Below are 23003 nucleotides of genomic sequence, written 5' to 3'. Positions count from 1 at the left end.
CATTTTTACAGTTTATGTAGCTACATGGATTTTATCTCCAGTGCAATATTTATTTTGTTACCTGCCTTTGTGTGTTTTTTGTATCCTGCTATCCATTTTTCCAGTGGTTGGTAGCTGCACTGGGAATCAGCCTGCAAGGAGATCAGCTAAAAGTAGTTGGATCTGTATGTGCATTATAATTAATCGAAATTAGTCGATTAATCGAATTAAAAAAATCGAACACGAAAATTTTATTCAGTCACAGCCCTAATTTTTTTCAGAGAAATGTTTGTCAGGTGTTGCGATAAGCCTGGGTGAATAAATGTGCCTTGAGCCTACTAGCATATAGAGAGGGTGCTTTCCAGATGATGGATGGAAGTAATTTTCAAATGGTGGGTGCTGCATGATGGAATGTACATGATCCAAAAGGCTTTAAGACAATTTGGTGTACCTGCAACGTTCCTTTTTCTAAGGCCGCATACACACCATTGGTCCAAACCGATGAAAACGGATCGAAGTTCAGTTTCATCGATCCAAACCGCCCGTGTGTACGCCCCATCAGTAAAAAATTAGAGATTGCTTTAAAATCGAACCGATGGATCGCTGACCGATAGGTCCAGACCGATGGTTATTACACAAAAGCATCGGTTCAAAACCCGCGCATGCTCAGAATCAAGTCGACGCATGCTTGGAAGCATTGAACTTTGTTTTTTTCAGCACGTCGTGTGTTTTACGTCACCGCGTTCTGACCCGATCGGATTTTGAACTGATGGTGTGTACGCACATCAGACCATCAGGCCGCTTCAGCAGTGGACCGATGAAAATGGTCCGTCGGACCATTCTCATCGGATGGATTGACCGTGTGTACGCGGACTAAGGAGCAGAGAGGAGCATGTGGGAAAATGGGTAACCAAAAGTTCTGTGAGATAGCTAGGTTCCAAGTTATTTAGGGCTTTATAAGTAAGTAGGCCAGTTTTGAAGCATATCCTTTATTTAAATTAAAGAATTGGGATAGTGTAGCAGTGATGGGGTTGGTGGGTGAGTAACCCTGCTGCTAAGTTCTGTATCAGCTGCAAACAATATAGCAAATTTGTGCACACCTTTCAAATTATACGGTTACATTTCCTTAAAAATAATCAAATAGGAGATGTATAGCTGTGTATAATCGGTGAACAGTGTGTGTGGAAATGTGACATTGCAGGAGATCATAATCAATCACATTGAATAATTGATACATTTCAAATAACAACAATACTTGAAACAGTGCTGTTAAGGTGTACAAAGCCAAAGCCTACCTCTGTGCACATCTCGACGTTGTACATTTTGTCCTCATTGTTAGATTGATCTGAAGTTTTTGCAGATCCTATATGTTAAACAAAAATAGATCAGATAAGGCTCAGCTTCAAAAGAAAAACACATTTATGTAGATGTTTTTAGCTTTTGAGGTATCAGTGAATTAGATGTAGACATGTTTTTGTTCATGATAACATGCAAAGCAATGCCAATACTTACTGCAACACATTTTGCCGCAGATACGCAGGGCCCAGTTTTTGCGCTACTTTGTATATTGCCCTTTCCTTGTATACCATTCTTTTTCTTAGTGATAAATTGACCTGAGTGGCTTCCATTTTTTTATTTGCTTGATTTGGTACAGCAACCTTCTGGGGGTATTTTTCACCTGTCTTGAGTAAGCCTGGGCTTCTGGTGTGTTGCTGTGTTTTCAAATAAAAAGGGGCTGCCAGCATGTACGCCCGCTCTCCGTGTATTCATTGCTATGAATATGTTAAAAATTGGGAGTTTAGCTAGTTTAGAGTTAGGCCTCGTACACACGACCGAGTTTCTCGGCAAAAACCAGCAAGAAACTTGCTGGGAGATATTTTTTTGCCAAGGAAACCGGTCGTGTGTACATTTTAATCGAGGAAACTGTAGAGAAACTCGACGAGCCAAAAAGAAAGCATGTTCTCTTATTTTCTTGACGGGAATAGAGAAAATTGGCTTGCTTGTGTTTAGCCCGTCGAGTTTCTCGGTCATGTGTACGAGGCCTCAGGAACTGCACTTTGCACACATTCCCTGCTGTGGTAGTGTAGCTTCACATGTATTTTCCAGTTTATACAACAAAACCAGTGACTTTAATCGAAATGTTTGCAGTTGAGTATTATGTCACGTACACACAACCGTTTTTCATGACGAGAAAAATTCTATTTTTTAAAATTGGACGTGTGTATGCTCCAGAGCATTTTTCTCGACGAGAAAAATGTCTGTAAAAAATTTAGACCCTGCTCTATTTTTTCTCGTCGTTTTTAACGTCGTTCTATTTCACGTTGTGAAAAATTATCGTGTGTAGGCTTTAACGAGGGGGAAAAATACGCGCATGCTCAGAAGCAAGTTATGAGATGGGAGCGTTCTGGTAAAACTAGCATTCATAATGGAGATAGCACATTCGTCACACTGTAACAGACTGAAAAGCGCGAATCATCTCTCACCAAACTTTTAATAACACGCGGTAACACGAAATCAGCAAAAGCAGCCCAAAGGGTGGCACCATTCCAATGGAACTTCCCCTTTATAGTACTCTCGTACATGTTGTCGTGCGTGTTGTATGCTTTGCTCGAGCATTTTTTTTTTCACAATCGTGTGTATGCAAGGCTGGCTTGAGAGGAATCAAGTCTAGAAAAACGTTAATGTTTATTTCAATGACATGAATAACGGTCGTGTGTATGCGGCATTAGACTTAAGTTAGCCACTGATTAATGCTGCATTCACACCTGAGGCCTCGTACACACAACCGTTTTCCTCGACAGAATCCATCAAGAAAATTGGTGGCAGAGCTTTTTTGCCGAGGAAAACGGTCGTGTGTATGTTTTTCATTGAGGAAACTGTCGAGGATCTCGACGAGAAAAAAAGAGAACAAGTTCTCTTTTTCCTCGATGGGAGTCTCAATTTCCTCGTCGGGCTGGTTTTCGACGAGAAACACATTCGTGTGTATGCTAAGAAACCCGCGCATGCTCAGAATAAAGTATGAGACGGGAGCGCACCTTCGGTAAAAGTAGTGTTTGTAATGGAGATAGCACATTATTCACGCTGTAACAGTCTGAAAAGTGCAAATTGTCTCTTACCAAACTTTACTTAACACGCAGTAACATGAGATTAGCAAAAGCAGCCCCAAGGGTTCTGCCGTTGTATGTGTTGTACGTCACCGCGTTTGAGAACGAGGAGATTTGGTCTTGACAGTGTGTACGCAAAGAAAGCTTGTCAAGTTTCTCCACAAGCCTGACAAGGAACTCGTCGAGGAAAACGATGTTTCATTTACGACGTGTTCCTCGGTCGTGTGTACGAGGCCTGAGTGTATCGTTTTTAGGGTGGAAAGTCCTGCGGTTTTTGCCACGATTTTGCCGCAAATTGTACAGGTCAAAAGGTGACCAATGTAAAAAGCAGAAAAACGGCTGTAATCTGCCTAAACAGAAGCTTATATACTTTTTTGAGCTGTAGGCGTTTTGCTTTAGACGACAGAACGCTCAGATATGAACAGGGGCCATTTAAATGAATGGGATTTTGCTTGTTGGGCGGATTTTGCTTGTTGGGCTTGTTTCTCTACTCTACTAAAGAAAAGCATTTTATTTCTGTTTCTTTTGCTCTTTGAGATTTCCCCTCACTTCCTCTGTGGAAAAAAACATTACTGTATCAGCAGGACGAGAATTGAGAGGAGATCTTCCGAAAGGAGAGTCAAAAAGCAATAAAATGCAGACATGTATTCTCGACCTTCCTCACACTATCCAAAATTTAATTAAATGTTTTGGATGGACATACACTTTAAAGCCTCGTACACACAATCAGTCCATCCGATGAAAACAGTCTGAAGGACAGTTGTCCTAGGTTAACCGATGAAGCTGACTGATGGTCCGTCGTGCTTACACACCATCAGTTAAAAAACCGATCGTGTCAGAACGCAGTGACGTAAAACACAACGACGTGCTGAAAAAAACTAAGTTCAATGCTTCCAAGCATGCGTCGACTTGATTCTGAGCATGCGCGGGTTTTTAACCGATGCTTTTGCATACTAACGGTCGGTTTTGACCTATCGGTTAGCAATCCATCGGTTAAATTTTAAAGCAAGTTTGCTTTTTTTTAACCGAAGTTTAAATAACCTATGGCGCCCACACACGATCGGTTTGGACCGATGAAAACGGTCCATCAGACCGTTTTCATCGGTTTAACCTATTGTGTGTACGAGCCTTTAGTGTACAATTTTAGAGCTTCCTGAGGCCCCTGTATATAAACTGTGTAATACCTTAGTAGAGCACCTAATAAAAGGCCCCCAAAGTTTGCATTTCTATAATTCAGGATGTCCAATAAAGGGTATCACTTAAATTGAGACTCTAGAATTTATCCGAGCCTGCCTTCTCAGATTTTTTTATGAAAAAAACTCTATACATACCTTGCCCCTGCAGTTTTCAAGCTAGTCCAATGACGTCCCCAGCACTTCTTCTTTCTCTAGCAGGGGTAGTCATCCTTCCAAGACTGAGCCCACCTGCGCGATGACACGTTGTATAAATGACAGGCTGGGCTCACAGGAAATAGCAAAATGATATGAGTGTTGTTTTGCCTGGGAAGAACTGCCAACACTAGACCAAGGAGAACAAGGTGTGCCAGAGTGTGGAGAGGGACACTTGATTTTCTTTTCTTTTTTTTTAACATTGGGGAGGTTTGAGGGATTTAAAAATACTAAAAATAAAAAAAATGGATTTCTACTTTACACTCCAAACAGCTCAAAATGTTGAAACAGTTTAAAGCTGAACACTGGGCAAAACACTGCACAGGTTAAATGCTTGCTTTTCTTCTAGTGGAGCAAAGATATACTTACCTAATCCTGCGATCCTCCCAGCACAAGACTGGTCCAGCACCCCTGTGCTCCAGTGGTGTTTGACTAGTGGACTGTTCCTGACATCATCGTGCCCAGAGAAGGCTTCAAAGACTAGGCACAGTCCACCGCTGGACCCTAGGGAATGCTGTTTTCCGAAGGATTGAAAGAATGGTTGAACATACTGTAAGCTTTCTGCTCACCCCTAGACAAAACAAGCATTTTACCCATTCAGTGCAGGCACAGCCCCACTGCATGGGGGAAAAAAAATTCCCGTAGATCAGACTTAAAGGCTAATTTCTCCTTTCGCAAAAACAAAATAAATGCAGCCACACTGATTAAAGAAAATGTGCATTCATTATGTTTGTGCATTGGAACCAGTAAAGCACTGGAACCGTGATCAATGGATCATGGGTGTAATGCTCAGGCCTCGTACACACGACTGAGTTTCTCTGCAAAAACCAGCAAGAAACTTGCTGGGATTTTTTTTTTGCCGAGGAAACCGGTCGTGTGAACATTTTTCGACGAGGAAACTGTCGAGGATCCCGTTGAGCCAAAAAGAGAGCATGTCTTATTTTTTCTCGACGGGAATGGAGAAACTTGCCTTGTCGAGTTCTTCGACAGCTTAACAAGGAACTCGACGAGGAAAACAATGTGTTTCGCCCGTCGAGTTCCTCAGTCGTGTGTACGAGGCTTCAGGCTCCTGCCCAGGTCTGTAATAAAGTATTGACATTCAGTTACAGGACTGCTGGAAATATCAATAGACCAAAAGTACAATGATATCACTGCACTTGTGCTCCATTAAGAATTACAAACCCCCCCACTACTAGTATTGTTTTATATATATATATATGGATCCTGGGCAAAGCCACACACAGCTTCACCAAAGTAAAAAATATGTAGGGAGCTCCCTGCAGAACCCTGAATTCAGTAAGGGGAGGTAGTTTGGGTTAGGAGACTGCAGACAGTGACCATGTCTCATGTTTCACCATATATATGTGTAACATGAAAAATGGTTAGAAAGATGGGTTCTTTAATTAATCCGTTTGTGCTGATTAGCTGGTGAATGTGCATTGACATTTTTGTATTAGAAAGTAAAAGAAGTCTGTATAGCACATAGTAGATAATGTCATGAAACCTTGCAGGCTTAAAATTGAAGGTTCAGACATAAGGCTTTTTACTATTTCTACCATTAATGAGACCGAAAGACTCTCTTTTTCCCCGACGCTCTGTGGTTTCAAAACCTGATCATAACATTAAAAGCAAGAACAGGCCTGTTGAAGAAATTAACTTTTTGCTTTGCATCCAAGTATGCAATTTAAGTCTGAACTTTTTAAATCACATTTATATTTTATTAAATGCTTGCACTTAGACGATTTCACAGACTGGATATTCATGTAAAGTTAACTGCTAGTTCATGAGATACAGTGACATCACCAAGCCACAATCCTTATTATGGATGACATCTTTATTTGTAAACATGCCATAAGTCATTTCACTGTGAACCACGGACATCGCCTAGCCACAGATGTGGGAAACCATATTGAGCATCGAAATCATTCTCCACAAAAGGGCAGCCCACAGGTCATTAGCAGCTAGCAACACAGAGGAAGACTAAGGAGCTGATTTATTTTTAATTAACAAAGTGAATGTCCACTGAGCTTAGTATATAGGATGCAGCTGGTTCACTGTAATCAACCAATCTTGTAATGTGTATAACTAGAACTTCCATTTTGGCTCCTGTGTACCCACTGTGTAGGTTTGCCCTGTATATTTGTCCAGGTAGCCACTGCTATGTAAACAGAAAGTAAAGAAAACCCTCAGATTTTACAGTTGTCACCAAAACAGGAAGTGAGGGTAAATCTTCCAGTGAGAGAGAGAGAGAGAGAGACTTGTAAAGCGCAACACATGCGAACTGAATCGCCTCTGGGCGCTGTATCCATTTCATGGGTAAGGAACCCCTTGACCTCAGAAGAGATGGGTTTTAATCTTTCTCCTGAAGGCCAAGTGGTCCGACTCCAGTCGGATGGTGGTTGGTAGTGCATTCCACAGGCGAGGTCCCAGTGGGGAACATGTTCCAGTGACAGCTGCGTTGGAATTCCCCTCACTTTAAAGAGATCTCACCCTATGTTCAGTGGTGTCTTCAGGGCAGGAGGTAAAGGAAAATCTATCCAACAGGATCCAGACAGCAGAAAAATAATCTGACAGGGGTTTTACGCCTTCTGTACCTAATCCAAAACAAATATATATATATATTTGTCTATGCATACACTTTGCATGAACTTTGCAAAATGAATAGCTTATACTCCTATAGTTAGTCCCAGAGTAATCAGAGTTTAACAGAGCTTAAGATATGTAGAAAATATCTATGTACAGTAAGACAAAATATGGCTGTATGATAAGATCTTAATGCTCCCAATCCCATATAGAAATATACATCTTAAGTGGGGGAGGAATAAGGATCTGGGACAGGGTTAAGGAGTATAACGGGAGAGGCTTACCTCTAGATCAGTGGTTTTCAGCCTGGGGGTCGAATGACGATTTTCCAGGGGTCACCGAATCCTGGGCTGTTCCTGAAGCCCACGCTGCTCTCCCAGCCTTTTCGCGGCTGCCCAGCTGGGCTGTTCATGAAGCCCACGGCCGCCCACTCAGCCTCTTCGCAGCCGCTAATTCAGTTCACAGTATGGCTGGGGGACAGAGGTCAGCTGACTGGTGAGGAATGTGAAGTGGGAGGGGCTGAAGGAGACCCTAACTCCTGGTTTCACTATAGGTGTCACTGCTATGAGACACCACAAAGTCGGACACACAGTGAAGCCGAAGACACAGTGAGTAACACTACCTGTGATTATAGTTACCATTAAAAGTCCCCACTACAGTTCTCTGATCAGCAGATGACCTTGATCAAGAGAACCTAAGTTGGCTGATCAGAACTCCTCCCAGCACTGCCACTCATCCCATTCCCACCACCAAGGAGTAATAGAAGGAATAAAAATAGAGAATACATGGAAGGGAGAGGAAAAGAGAGGGATGGGAAAAAAAAACAATAAATTAGCATAGAGAGAGAGATGAAAGGGAAAGAAAGGAGAACAGGTACATCCTAAAATGTACCATAAAGGGGTTTTAATACTGTATGAGTGGAAGGGACTCAGGGAGCACTAAATGTCTGTCGGTTAGGGGCGCAAATTACTTGTCTTGCCTTGGGTGCTGACAACCCACGCTACAAAAATAATTTTACTGTTAGGGGGCTCCCCACAACTTGGGAAATGTTATCAAGGGGTCACGGCACTAGTAGCTTGAGAACCACTGCTCTAGATGGAGATTAGATTAGGTAGGTAGAAGCTGCAGGGGGTGCTTCCCATGGTGGATGTAGGGATAGCATTGTCAGAAGAATCTATGGAGCTGGGAGGTTGTGCTACCCATCCTAAAAAACTTTCTTTGGGTCTTGGGGTAGGTAATTTGTTATGGCAGCCAAGGGAGTAGGAGGTTTTTGGCATCTGGAAACAAGGTGGAAATTGTGGGTAAATGGGGCTTGTCTGATGCTATGGAATTTTGGTTAAGGTGCTTGCCCTGTCACTCACTCTTAGGGGGCTTTGTGGTGTTTTCAAAAGGAGGACCTCATGTTGGTGAGGTGTGGCTGAGTACAGTTCACTTTTTAAAATATACAGTATAAGTCTCTCTTTCTGATTACTTTATTGTTAAAATGTGATTTTACTGTTTTGTTTTTTTTTTTACTTAAAAAAATAAATAAAAACATAGTTGTGGTTTATTAGTGCCTGCTGTGGCCAACTACAGTAAATCAATGTCATGCAGTCTGGTGATTTTATTGGGTGAAAAAAGGGACCCAGTTATTGATGAATCCTTCTGCCAACAAGCAAATCAACCCCAATCTGTTAGGCGGGCAACATTTGCAAATTGTTGAAAACTACCAGTGCCAGTGAAAGAATGAGAGGTTGCATTCTCAAAATAGCTGCCTAGCCCTAATAATCTGTTGCAGACGTTGATAAGATGTATTGCATCACACTAAGATGTATTTTTCCATATGGGATTGGGAGCATTAAGATCTTATCATACAGCCATATTTTGTCTTACTGTACATAGATATTTTCTACATATCTTCTGCTATGACGTTGTGTTCTTTGCTCAGGAGACCGCTCACTGACCCATCTCATGGACCTAAATATAAATATAAAAGTTGTTTGTGACGTTATTGGAAGTAACAGCTGTGTTCAAATATAAAAACCATAGCTGAACAAGTCCCAGGGGCTATTCAACTGTTGAGTCTAAAAAATTACAACTGACGCTGGTGTTTTTAATTAACCCCTCTCAGTTGTCAATGGAAGCTTATGCTCCCCATCTCTCCAAACAGGTATATACCCTGGAGGAGTAGAAAATATTGGTGGGTTAGCAGAAACAAATGAGCTCAGGGGGGTTGTATCCAGTGTGGTGTGGTCTAGTAGCAGCTGAGAATAGAAGCAGGAGTTGGGGCTGTGGTTGTATAAGGCCTGATACACACCTATGCATTTTTAGTGCTTTTTGCATTTTGCAGATTTGCACTACAGAACGTGTTCCATAGGAAACCATGTTAAATGGACTGTCGTGCAAATCTGCAAAATGCAAAAAGCACAAAAAATGTATAAGTGTGAATCCAGCCTAAAGCACTGAAGACCTCTTCATGCTCTATACCACAGCAGAACACAAAAGTATGGATGGACATCATGTAAACAAACATTTCCCTGCATACTCTTCTGCTCTCCTCGTGTATATATGGCTTGTGTTGTGGCAGACTAGCAGTTACAATTAAGATAAGATAGATCCAGAACCATGGTGGGCAAAGCAACAGATTTGTGTTCCAAGCATATACTAACCTTTATTTTGCTCCCTTGCCACTCCATTGATCTGCTGGTACACATAAGAAAAATAATCCCTGTGTATAGTCAGAGACCCTATAGTTGATGACACTTTCACCACCCCATGGGACTATGCTGGGTCAATCACTGAGTACCCTATGGTAAATACAGCCCCGGGCCTAAATATATCCCAGTTTTCCATGGGACTTATGAGGGCATACAGGGGTTGGATCATGGGCTGCATATTTTAAGTTCCTTTCTATCTTAAATTTTTTCCTGCAAGGCCAGTTATACATGAGATGATATTAAAAGCCCACATCCAGACAATGCCTTGATCACATCATTATTCTGCAAAGCACATTATAATCAATCAGTAATGACAGTCTGCTCATTCAAACTACAGCCTTCTCAAAGCTTATCATGCCCAGCCAATCCTTCACCAGCATACATGCTGGGTATCTGAAGCAGCTGATTGTAGGTAAATTAGAAATTAAAACACACCCGCGCCAATTTCCTCTATCTCAATCAAATATCCTGCATTGATTTGCTCTCTGTTAGCCTTCAACAGGAAATGTATTACCCAATATTTTGTTGTTCTTTTCAGGTCACAATACTACTGTCTAATTCTTGGCAACTCTTATTAGCGGAGTTGGAGAATTAAAGCGTATCCAAACCAAAGAGCAAGAATTGTATATATTGCAGCGTACCAGTCCTTAGATGTGGTTTTTCTTTTCAGCCTCTTTTCCTTCATTGTACTGGCAGTAACACACTTCCTGTCCTAGGGTGACAAAGGTCAACTAACTCTACTGTATTTAAGAGCTTTGTTTCACCTTAGGACAGTTAGTGTGACTACAGAACACCTCCCCCTGTCCTCTCCTCCATAGCTTTGGGAAAGTGTTCTCTAGTCCTCACAGACTTCCTGGGAACATTATTTGAGATAAGATGGCAGAGTAAACAGGACAGCACTAGGTTTCTGGCAAGGTCAACAGCTACCTTGGTTTTATTTGCACTTTTCAAACAGATATAACAACATGTTTTCAACGGTCTATTTAACTGACCAAAAGAGAGCAAATAGGAAAATTAAGAAAATAAGACAAGTGCACTGATCGAATGCACCTAATTTATCAAATTTATAGGTTTTAAAACATAAATATATTCACACAGTTTGCATAATGCAGTTGGCCCAACTGCAGATCCAAAGCCCAGAGGCAGGGTTTGCCCCATTGCCATCCAGCGATGTGCGCCAGAGCCTCAGCTCTCTGGGGACTCCCACTCCTCACTGGCTGAGGCAGCAGCGGGAGCCCAGTGAGCCAATGAGGAGAGAAAGGGGGCAGGGCCGAACCGCAGCTCTGTGTAAATGGACACGCAGAGCAGCGGCTTGGGAGCGAGCCAGCTTGGGTTTCCCAAGGGCAGATAGCAGGAAAGAGTGAGGCCTCGTACACACGACCGAGAATCTCGACATAAAAGAAACGTTGTTTTCCTCGACGAGGTTCTTGTCAAGCTTGACGAGAATCTTGTCAAGTTTGACGAAAATCTTGTCAAGCTTTCCTTGCATACACACTGTCAAGACAAACTCTCGTCGTTCTCAAACGCGGTGAGGTACAACACGTACAACGGCACTATAAAGGGGAAGTTTGATTCCACTGGCGCCACCCTTGGGGCTGCTTTTGCTAATCTCATGTTACTGCGTGTTAAGTAAAAGTTTGGTGAGAGACAATTCGCGCTTTTCAGTCTGTTACAGCGTGACAAATGTGCTATCTCCATTACGAAAACTACTTTTACCAAAACCAGCCCGACGAGAAACACAACGAAGAAATTGAGCCTCCCGACGAGAAAAAAGAGAACATGTTCTCTTTTTTTCTCGTCGAGATCCACGACAGTTTTCTCGACGAAAAACATACACTCGACTCTGCCAGCATTTTTCTTGATGGATTTTGCCAAGGAAAACGGTCGTGTTTACGAGGCCTCAGTCCAGGGTTGCCGGCGGAGGACCTGAGAAGAGGAGGATTCGGGCTGTAAAACCATTACACAGAACAGGTAAATATGAAATTTTTGTTATAAAAAATAAATAAAAATCAAGCATTTAATATAACCTTAAGCCCTGTACACATGATGAGAATATCGGACGAACTATTGTCCATTTTTGTATTTATTTTTTTAATGCTAGTTTCACATCGAAAATTAAGAGGTTACTAAAGTACGAAAGAATACGACTATGGAAACTATGTAATGTGTTTTATTGTATTGTAATGTATTATTTGGTTTCTGAGAATGCGTGGTCTTGCTCTTCCAATTTTTTTCGGACTAATACTGTACTGAATAATCAAATATCATACATTCTGGTGTTGCACAAGAAAAATGTTGGTGTTTGTCCCTTCGAATAATTTTGCATGAACTGTCTTGAACAGCTCTCAAAAGCTGCGATCAGATTATCGTGCAATCGATTCGAAAGCATTTTTTTCAACCGATTTTCTGATCGTATGTACTAGCCATCAGATTGTCTACTAGCTGCACTGTGATTCAGCAGCAGCGTATGCCACTAGAGCACTATACAGCTTACATATACATATATCCATGTAAACAGTATATCAATAATGCCTGAGGAAGGAACCCATGAAGTCCTGAAAACTTGCATTTATTTTTTATTTTTTATCAGGTCATCTTTTTATAAATTTTATAAACAAACAATACAATCACAAATACAACCCATGTACAAAAAAACCCCCAAACCTCAAAACCCTCTCTCTATAATCTTACACGAAAATTACCTTTCTATTCCTAATTTAACATTCAATCCAAAATATCCAACCATATTTTCCATATTTCATCATACTTCCCTGGATGACCTCTATGTAGAAAAACACATTTTTCTTTAATCATAGTTTCCTTTATTTGTTTTCACCATTCCTCTATTGTTGGGGGATGTGGTGACATCCATTTTATTGCTATAAGCTTACGAGCCTGAAACAGACTTCTTACTATTGGGACAAAACATTTTTTTGGATCCTGGATTCATCTAGCATACTCAGAAGGTACCTGGCTCTGATATCATCTTTGTCCCAAAAGTACCATTAATGGCAGAAATAACCCCCTGCCAATATCGATATTGTTTGGGACATCTCCATAACATATGTATTCGATTAGCAGGACCCCCATTAACTTGCAGCTTTAATAACTTAAGTTAGCCAATAAATAGTATCACTTAAACTCCAAGCTTTCTGCATTGATTGATGGCTATCATGGCACAAGACTCTATGGCCTCGTACACACGACCGAGGAATTCGTCGTAAATTAAACATCCTTTTCCTCAACGAGTTCCTTGTCTGGCCCCGTACACACGACCAGTTTCCTCGGCAGAATTCAGCTTCCGACCGAGTTTCTGGCTGAATTCTGCCGAGAAACCCGGCCGTGTGTACACTTTCGGCCGAGGAAGCCGACGAGGACCTCGGCGAGGAAATAGAGAACATGTTCTCTATTTCCTCGTTGTTCTATGGGAGAACTCGGCCCGCCGAGGTCCTCGTCGGCTCCAGGACTGAACTGGCCGAGGAACTCGATGTGTTTGGCACGTCGAGTTCCTCGGCCGTGTGTACGAGGCCTCAGGCTTGTCGAGAATCTTGACAAGCTTTCTTTGCATACACACTGTCAAGACAAAATCTCGTCATTCTCAAACGCGGTGACGTTCAAAACGTACGACGGCACTAGAAAGGGGAAGTTTGATTCCACTGGCGCCACCCTTGGGGCTGCTTTTACTAATCTCACGTTACTGCGTGTTAATTAAAAGTTTGGTGAGAGCTGATTCGTGCTTTTCAGTCTGTTACAGCGTGACGAATGTGCTATCTCCATTACGAATGCTACTTTTACCGAAGGTGCGCTCCCTTCTCATACTTTATTCTGAGCATGCGCGGGTTTCTAAGCATACACACAAACGTGTTTCTCGTCGTAAACCAGCCCAACAAGAAACACAACGAGGAAATTGAGGCTCCCAGACGAGGAAAAAGAGAACTTGTTCTCTTTTTTGCTCGTCGAGAGCCACAACAGTTTTCTCGACGAAAAACATACACACGACCGTTTTCCTCGGCAAAAAAGCTCTGCCGCCAAGTTTCTTGATGGATTCTGTCGAGGAAAACGGTTGTGTGTACGAGGCCTATTACTGTCTAATAGTGGTAACAGCAGGAATTTTCTGCTTTTTGCTCTTCGCATTATTAGCCAAAAAAGCCAGTTTTTTTTTTGTTTGTTTTTTAGCAATAATCGCGCCTCAATTAAACTTCATTGGCTACAATACTGCCACTTTCCCAACTTTTAATAAGTTCACAGGTATGCCTCTCCAATGAGCATGCCTCAAAATTCAACACACGTGCACTTTCATTGGGCAGGGCTGTTGGAGCAGTATGTAGAATTTATAAAGAATTTATCTTTTTAGCATGGGGAGTACACAGTGAAATATTCTGCACAAAACTTTGATTCATATTATATCTTAAAACAAGAGAATAATAACTTGAAATTTTTCCTCTCTCCCTCTTATTGCTTGTACTGTATGGGGTTTTAATTAGCGAGACAGTGAAAGCAAACCGCTTCTGCTGTGATGTTTCTTTTTAGAAAACCCATAGTGCTCAGTGAATTCTGTATCATGCGGGTACCCTGTATACATAATTATTTGTAAAGCAAAGCTTAAAATCGTATAAAAACCAAGGGCCAGATTCATAAAGAATTGCCCTGGCGCAGCATATCAGAGATACGCTACGCCGCCGTATCTTACCTGGCGGAATTTCGAATCCAGGAAGATTTTGCGCCGTAAGTTATGGCGGCGTAGTGTATTTCTCGGCGCGTATTTCAAATTGGGCGGGTAGGGGGCGTGATTCATTTAAATGAAGCGCGTCCCCGCGCCAATTGAAATGCGCATGCTCCGTTTTGAAATTTCTCGCCGTGCTTTGCGCGAAATGACGTCGCACCGACGTCATTTTTTGAACTTCGACGTGCGTTACGTCCTTTACTATTCACGGACGACTTACACAAAAAAAAAATATTTAAAATTCGACGCGGGAACGACGGCCATACTTTAACATGGCAAGTCTATCTATACGCCACAAAAGAACAGCTTTAACTATACGCCAGGAAAAGCCGACTAGCGACGACGTAAGAGAATGCGACGGCCGCGCGTACCTTCGCGAATCGCCGGAAAAAGCTAATTAGCATACCCGAAGCGGAAAACGACTCAAACTCAACCCAGCGGGCGCCGAAGTATTGCACCTACAATCCGAAGGCGTACGAAGCCGTACACCTGTCGGATCGAAGCCAGAAGCCGTCGTATCTTGGTTTGAGAATTCAAACTAAAGATACGACGCAACAAATTTGAAAGTACGCCGGTGTATCTGTGAATCTGGCCCCAAGTGCCCAGTACCTCTACAATTACTCCAAACTGTAAAAAAAATCTGCTTGGTCACCATCCAGCTGGTTTGGGCAACCTATAAAAACCAGACAGTGGTTGTAACCCCTCACCACTTTAAAACTGGAAAAAAAGCTTTGGTTTTAGACTTTAGGGCACCTCCTTAAGCAAATTTTCACCTGTGTCCAAATGTAAATACTAGTAAAGCGGTATAAAAACCCAAAAACAAAAATGTAATATATTGCTGTTTACCAATCATTAGATGTATTGTTTTTCTTTTAGGCCTTTTCCCCCATTTTCACCTGGTGATCTGACCAGTAACACACCGCCTGTATTATAGTGCACCACTCTGTATGAAGGAGCACAGGAGGCACAGCAAACAACAGCACTGTCAGTCTGGGTGAGGAGAGTGTTAGATGGACTAGCAGATCCAAATACACTAACAAATAGTAGCCTAAACCCACCCACTTTATAAGCAGTTGCAGCGGCAGTTTTTTTTTTTTTCCTTTTGGCATAAAGGTTTTACATAAATAAAAGCTGGTCATTGTCATCCCTGCCATGGTTAAATGGTTTGTCTAATCCCTGTAACTGCAGGAGAGCTTGTTCTTTTGAAAAACAACAGTCTTACTGGCTGGATCACCAGATGAAAATAGAAAAAACAAAACTGAAAAAAGAAAACTAATGCATATATACAGTCATGGCCAAAAATATTGGCACCCCTGCATTTCTGTTAGATAATGCACCATTTCGCCCAGAAATTTTTTGCAGTTACAAATGTTTAGGGATTTTATTTGTTTGTATTGGTATGACACAAAAAAGTAGATAAAAAAATTATTGCCACCCTCAATTTAATATCTGGTAGCACCCCTTGGAAAAAATAACTGAAATCAATCACTTCCTGTAACCATCAATGTGTTTCCCACACTTCTCTACTGGAATTTTGAACCACTCTTTTTTTGCCAACTGCTCCAGGTCTCTCAGATTGGAAAGGTTTCTTTTCCCATTTGCTCGTTTGAGATCTCTCCACGGGTGCTCTATGAGATTTTGGAGATTTTGATCTGGACTCATTGCTTGCCAGTTGAGTACTCTCTAGCGCTTTGTCTTAAATCATTTCTGGGTGCTTTTTGACGTGTGCTTTGGGTCATAGTCCTACTGTGAGACCCATGACCTCTGATGGAGACCCAACTTTCTGACACTGGGTCCTACATTGCACCCCAGAATTCTTTGGTAGTCTTCAGATTTCATAATGCCATGCACACTGTTAAGACATCCAGTGCCTGAAGCAGCATATCGACCCCAAAACATCAGTGAACCTCCTCCATGTGTGACTGTAGGAACCAGTGGCGGCCTGTCTATTAGGGGCGCAGGGGCACCGCCCCCCCATCCATGCGCCCGACCTCCTGATCTACATGCAGGGCACCGGGCGGAACATCCGGCCGCCGTGCACTGCGGAAATACATCGCTGGATCCCAGGGAAAAGGTAAGTAACATTTTCCAGCATCCAGCGAGGCAATCCCGAGTGTGGCTTGGGGTTACCGATAGTAGCACAAAAATCTCACCCCGAGCCACACTCGGGAATACCGCTAGGCAGGTTAAAGGTATTTTTTGGAAAACAGTAGAATGATGAGCTTTACCAAAAAGCTGTAATTTTGTTTCGTCAGGTAAGGTTTGGCAAACTTAAATCTGGCTTTTTTATGTTTCTGTGTCAGCAGTGCCATAGCATTCGTTTTAATCAGATGGCGATGTATAGTGCAAGCTGACACAGTTGTACCCTGTGCCTAAAGGTTGAATTATTCTGGATGTTGATGAAGGTTCTTCATCCACTATTCAAACAATCCTTTGTTGCAATCTTTGATCAATTTTTCTCTTTCGTCCACGTCCAGGGAGATTAGCTACAGTGCCATGAGCTGTAAACCTTTTGACAATGTTGCACACAGTGGATACATTTGGATCTCTGGAGATGGACTTGTAACCTTGAGATTGTCCATGCTTTACCATCATTTTTGTTCTCAAACCCTCATGCCGTGTACACACGATCATTTTTCAGCATGAAAAAAAAGTTGTTTTTCAGCATGTTGAAAAAATGAAGTTTTCCCAACTTCATCATTAAAACGCCGTTGCCTACACACCATCGTTTTAAAAAAATGCTCTAGCAAAGCGCGGTGACCTACAACACGTACGACGGCACTATAAAGGGGAAGTTCCATTCGCCTTTGGGCTGCTTTAGCTGATTCCGCGTTAGTAAAAGACGATTCGCGCTTTTTTGTCTGTTACAGCGTGATGAATCTGCTTACTCCATTATGAACGGTAGTTTTACCTGAACGAGCACTCCCGTCTCATAACTTGCTTCTGAGCATGCGTGGTATTTTACGTAGTTTTAGACCACACACGATAATTTTTTACAACCCGAAAAACAACATCGTTTAAAACGTTGTTAAAAAATGTAGCATGTTCGAATTTTTTTTTTTTTTGTCGTTTTTCAGAACCTGAAAAATGATGTGAAGCCCACACACGATCATTTTAAATGACGTTTTTGAAAAACGACGTTTTTGAAAAACGACGTTTTTGAAAAACAACGTTTTTGAAAAACAACGTTTTTCTCATGCCGAAAAATGATTGTGTGTACGCGGCATCAGACATTTCTTTGCTGCTTTTTCTCTTCCCCATGCTCAGTGTAGCACACACAGACACACAACAAAAAGTACATTTTTCACAATTTTAACTGGTTCCCAGTGTGATTTCTATATTGTCAGCACCTGATAATTGATACAATTGAGTTTAATTACAAATTACAGGAGCATCACAAACTTGGAATTCAATTATTTCTAAAGCCTCGTACACACGACCGAGAAACTCGACGGGCGAAACACATCGTTTTGCTCGTCGAGTTCCTTGTTAGGCTGTCGAGGAACTCGACAAGCCAATTTTCTCCATTCCCGTCAAGGAAATAGAGAACATTTTGGCTCGTCGAGTTTCTCGACAGTTTCCTCGACGAAAATGTACACACGACCGGTTTCCTCGGCAAAAAAAATATCTCCCAGCAAGTTTCTTGCTGGTTTTTGCCGAGAAACTTGGTCGTGTGTACGAGGCTTTACAATTTTGTCCAGTAAATTTTTGGAGCTTTGTGTGGAATGTGTCAGATTTGGCTTTTCGTTTCTCCACTTTTTGTGTCATACCAATACAAACAAAAGAAATAAACATGAGAATGCCTAAACTTTTGTTATTCCAACAATATTCTGAGAGAAGTGGTGCATTATCTGACAGAAATACAGGGGTGCCAATATTTTTGACCATGACTATATTTCTGCATATATATATATTTACACACACATAAATATCATGTAAAAAAAAAGTAAAAATACAGAAGTCTATTGCCGGAAGAGTATTAGGACAAATAAAAGGAATTAAATGAAATGTTAAAAAGGGTGAATAAAACAACCTTACTTTCCTCTGAGAAAAGCTTCTAAAGTAGGTCAGCAAGAACGTCTTTTGAAAACCGACCATGAAATTTTAAAATTGGCAGAGCCTTTGCTGGTTTGAAAGTGCCCTTGTTGAGAAAAGCAGCTGATAAAACTGCAGCTTCGGGGCGGACAGACAGACAGACACATAACAAAGAAGGGCCCCCATAAAGTTCTGCGGATACCCCAGTTAAAAAAAAAAAAAAAAAACTGGCAGAGTGCACCCATCTGCAAATGCCTTGTAAATTTCCCCTTGTCTAGCGTGAGAGAATAACTCGGAGAAATGACAGCCCAGGCGCTGTGGACCAAAGCAACTTTTCAATTCTCTCTTTCTTCTCTCCCAAGTGCCTCGTCGTGGCATATGGCTTTGAGGCCTTGTACTCACGACCGGATCTGTGCGCTGGAAACTGTCTGCCCGACAGTTTCCGGCGTACAAGGCTGATTTGTGTTTTGATCCGCTGGCGTGTACACACCAGCGGACCAAATTCCCGTCGTACCGGAACGCGTGCACGTAAACTACGTACGACGTCACTATAAAGGGGAAGACCAAAGTTAATGGCGCCGCCCTCTGTTCCTCTTTTGCTAGTTACGTGTTTGCTCGTGTTAGTGAAGGTTTGGTTAGAGCTGATTCGCGCTTCTCGGTCTCCAGGCTTTGACAGCGTGTATTCACGGGTTCAGTGCGTGTGCTTGCGGTAACGTAGTTGTCATTCGGCTATAGGCAAGCAGGTTGTTTCTGCTTTAGCAGTTGCATCCTGTGCGCTCGTATCTGTTTGTCACGCGTTTGTCGCAGGTAGTGCTGGATTTGCGAGTGCTTTCTGTTTCAGTGTGTTCTTGACTGACCAGCCGGCCGGTTTGAAGCCATGATGGAGCAGCAGCGTCAATTTTCGCGAGTTGGTGCTGTTTATGGGATGGCTGCTGGATATGTTCATTTGTCCAGTACTTTGGCCAGAAACAGGGGGCGGAGGCGTTTCTGGACCAAGAATTGGTTGCGCCAGCGTGACCAGTTCTCACATATGCCTCTGCTTAGGGAACTCCAGGAGAATAATCCTAATGACTTTAGGAATTTTCTCCGCATGACGGACCCCGTATTCAACCGTCTGCTGGATCTTCTGTCCCCCTATATCACGAGGCAGGACACTGTGATGCGCCAAGCCATCACGGCCGAGCAGAGGCTTATTGCCACGTTGCGGTACCTGGCGACTGGGAGGAGCCTGCAGGACCTCAAGTTCTCGACAGGCATCTCTCCGCAGGCGCTTGGGGTCATCATACCGGACACGTGTGCTGCCATCATCAAAGTTATGCATGAGGAGTATATTAAGGTAAGTTTCCTGGCTCTAATAATGTGGCCAACTAACTTTATTTTTATTTTCCCAGATATGCTGTGTGTTTAACTAACGTTACCTTTTCTCCCTATGCATGTTGATATCAGCTTTACATGTTTTATTCTTGGCCTACCTGCATATTTGTCCCTTACCCAATATTAACCTGTCCAGCATGCTATCCTAGGGACAAACCCACCTTGCCATTTTTTCAAACAGGACTTTTTGGTTTTTGTGTCCCCCCCTTCAAACTTTTATTGTCCCCATCAGAGGGCTGTGGAGTCTCTTAATGAAGTGGCCCTATATATTTCATTTCCCAAATTCTCCATGCACATTTTTCTAATGCAATTTTAATACTGTGAACTGTCACAAGGATGCTTGTAGGATGTATTTGTTACAAAGTACTAAATCTCTAATTTTGTTTGTCCCCACAGCTACCCTCCACACCACAGGAATGGCAGTCTGTGGCTTCCCAATTTGCCCAGCGGTGTGATTTTCCAAACTGCGGTGGAGCAATAGATGGGAAACACGTCCGCATTGTGCCCCCACCCCCACTCGGGGTCCTACTATTATAATTACAAGGGTTATCATAGTATTGTGTTGATGGCGGTGGTGTCGGCACAGTATGAGTTTCTATATGTGGACGTGGGGAAGAACGGCCGGATGTCTGATGGGGGAGTGTTCGCACGGACTGATTTCTATGATCGTCTCCAAGCTGGTGGTCTGGCATTGCCACCAGATGAAGATAATGTGGAAGGACTTCCGTTTGTGTTCCTAGCGGACGAGGCTTTCGGGCTTGGTCCTCACCTCATGCGGCCTTTTCCCCAGAGGACCCTCACCTCAGAGAGGAGTGTGTTTAATTTTCGGTTGGCCAGGGCTCGGAGGGTAGTCGAGAATGCCTTTGGGATACTCACCAACCGGTTCCGCCTGTTCAGGACATCGATACATCTGGCGGAATATAAATTGGACACCGTTGTATTTGCCTGCTGCATTTTGCACAACTTTTTACGCAGGCACTCCCAGACGTACCTACCCGACATCGGTTCTGAGGCAAGACTACCCTCAGATCCCCTTCCCGGGCTGGACACTGGTCGCGCTGGCTTGGCCCCCCAATCAGCTCGTGAGGTACGCGACAAATATGTTGAGTACTTCATGGGTCGGGGGGCCATTGCTATGCCAGATCATATTTCTTTCTAATTCGGCCCCCAAAGAAAGGAATATTCTAAAAAATAATAAATAATTAGACCATTGGACTTTATACAGTTGTTTGTCATTAATGCTTTTTCTCTTTTTCTGTCTTCCTGGTTCTCTAACTAACTTCTTCAATTGTAATGCATAATTGATTTCTCCACTTTTAGTAACTAACCACATTTTGCACAGTATTCACTCATCTACAAACAGGGTATTGAGTCTAGAAATAAGAAGCAACTCCATTTGTAAATGTTGAGGTCAAGTTTTTTTAATTTTTGCTTGTTCATGACCCCAAAAATAATTTTATATTTTTTTCATTACTCCCTGCTTTTGTACTTAGGAGTCTTCAAAAATTTTTTAAACTTTTTTTTTTTTTTCAGGTAATTCAACCAAAAATATTATGCAGATTATACATTTATTAACAAGTTCACTTTTTTTTTACTCAAATATAGTTAGATTTATTGTTTACATATATATATATATATAGATTATATTTGGTGGGGTGTTTACCGCCTTAAATTTTTTTTTGGCCATATTTTTTAGGCACAAAAAACAATAATTTTTTAACCATTTTTTTTGTTTTTGGTGTGTTTTTCTAAAAGAAAATTTTTAGGTGAGAATTTGGAGTCAAATCTCTACTTCACTAAATTCAGTGATTAGAGAGATTTATAATTCTATATATATATTTTTTAAAATTTTTGGCGTTGTTTATTCTTTATGGTCTAAACTTTATAGTATCCCAAAATGTTCAACATGGTCAAAAAGTAACAAAATCCAATTCCAAAAATATAAAAACTCACAACAGCAGTCAGTCATGGTGTGCTTTCACACTGGAACACGCCAAAATTGGAAGATACACACATTCAGTGCAAACTCGCCAAATGTCATTGGTTCAACAGACAAATGGCCACATGTGCTATCTGACATCATGGGTGATCAATGTCTGTGTTTTGTGGGAGCAAACCCTTCCTCTCAACTACTTGAGGATGGAGGAGGGGGTTGGACCCACAAAGCACAGACATTAGATATTCTGTGATGGCAGATAGCACATGTTGGCACACTGTGTGTGTATCTTCAAATTTTGGCGTATTCATTATTCAAACTGTAAAAATGTTTGTGGGGGCGGGGGATGGGCGGGGGGTGTTTCAGTCTTTGACACGGCCCATCATGTCAATAATGTTCTTAAAATTAGATTCGATGACCATCATTCTTTGCCGCATATTGTCCATTTCCGTGCTGCATTCCAAAAGGACATTTGTTACATTCTGTTCCATGAGAAACATCCTTTCACGCATATTGTGCATTTCAGTGCTGCACTCCATTACCTGCTGAATAATTATAGCAGCACTTGCACGTGAAAATATTGGCACACCATCCTCCTCCCCTAAAACAAAAAAAAAAAATGGCATTTACAATATTATTTTTCAATGAGGCCTATCTACATATGTTTTTTTGAATCAAGCTAGGGTGACACTGACCTGATGGGCTTCTCCTTTCCACCTCTTCGACATCTTCTATCACTCCTCCTTCTTCCACCACCTCCCCATCATCTTCAATCACTCCTCCTTCTTCCACCACTTCCCCATCATCTTGGACTCCTCCTTCATCCATCAATCCACCTTCTTTCAATTCGCCAAATTGTTCTTCCGCCACTTGCCCTTCATCTGCTATGACTTCTAAGTCCAAAATTACTTCTTCCTCCTCTCTTCCTTCCTCCTTTCTTCCTTCCTCCTCTCCTTCCACATCCTCCTCTCCTTCCACATCCTCCTCTCCTTCCACATCCTCTTCTCCTTCCACATTCTCCTCTCCTTCCACATCCTCCTCTCCTTCCACATCCTCCTCTCCTTCCACATCCTCCTCTCCTTCCACATCCTCTTCTCCTTCCACATCCTCCTCCTCCTCCACATGTTGAGATGGCAGATTTTGGCCTTGTCTGGCCCTCTCTGCCTCCTCCAAATGCTGGCGACT

General features: G+C 42.2%; 1 long non-coding RNA gene across 4 annotated transcripts in view; it reads right to left on the bottom strand.

Annotated features, from left to right (window-relative positions):
* LOC120932923 overlaps window positions 1-23003 on the bottom strand; it is a 77985-nt gene that overhangs the window by 32094 nt on the left and 22888 nt on the right. For all 4 annotated transcript variants that reach the window (XR_005748046.1, XR_005748043.1, XR_005748044.1 and 1 more), the window contains exon 2: window positions 1275-1342. This is a non-coding gene — a long non-coding RNA (uncharacterized LOC120932923). The remainder of the gene's footprint in view (window positions 1-1274; window positions 1343-23003) is intronic.

Source organism: Rana temporaria, chromosome 3 (genome assembly GCF_905171775.1).
Source record: "Rana temporaria chromosome 3, aRanTem1.1, whole genome shotgun sequence".
In the NCBI taxonomy this organism is placed as follows: domain Eukaryota; kingdom Metazoa; phylum Chordata; class Amphibia; order Anura; family Ranidae; genus Rana; species Rana temporaria.
This window is presented reverse-complemented; position numbering and strand designations above follow the sequence as displayed.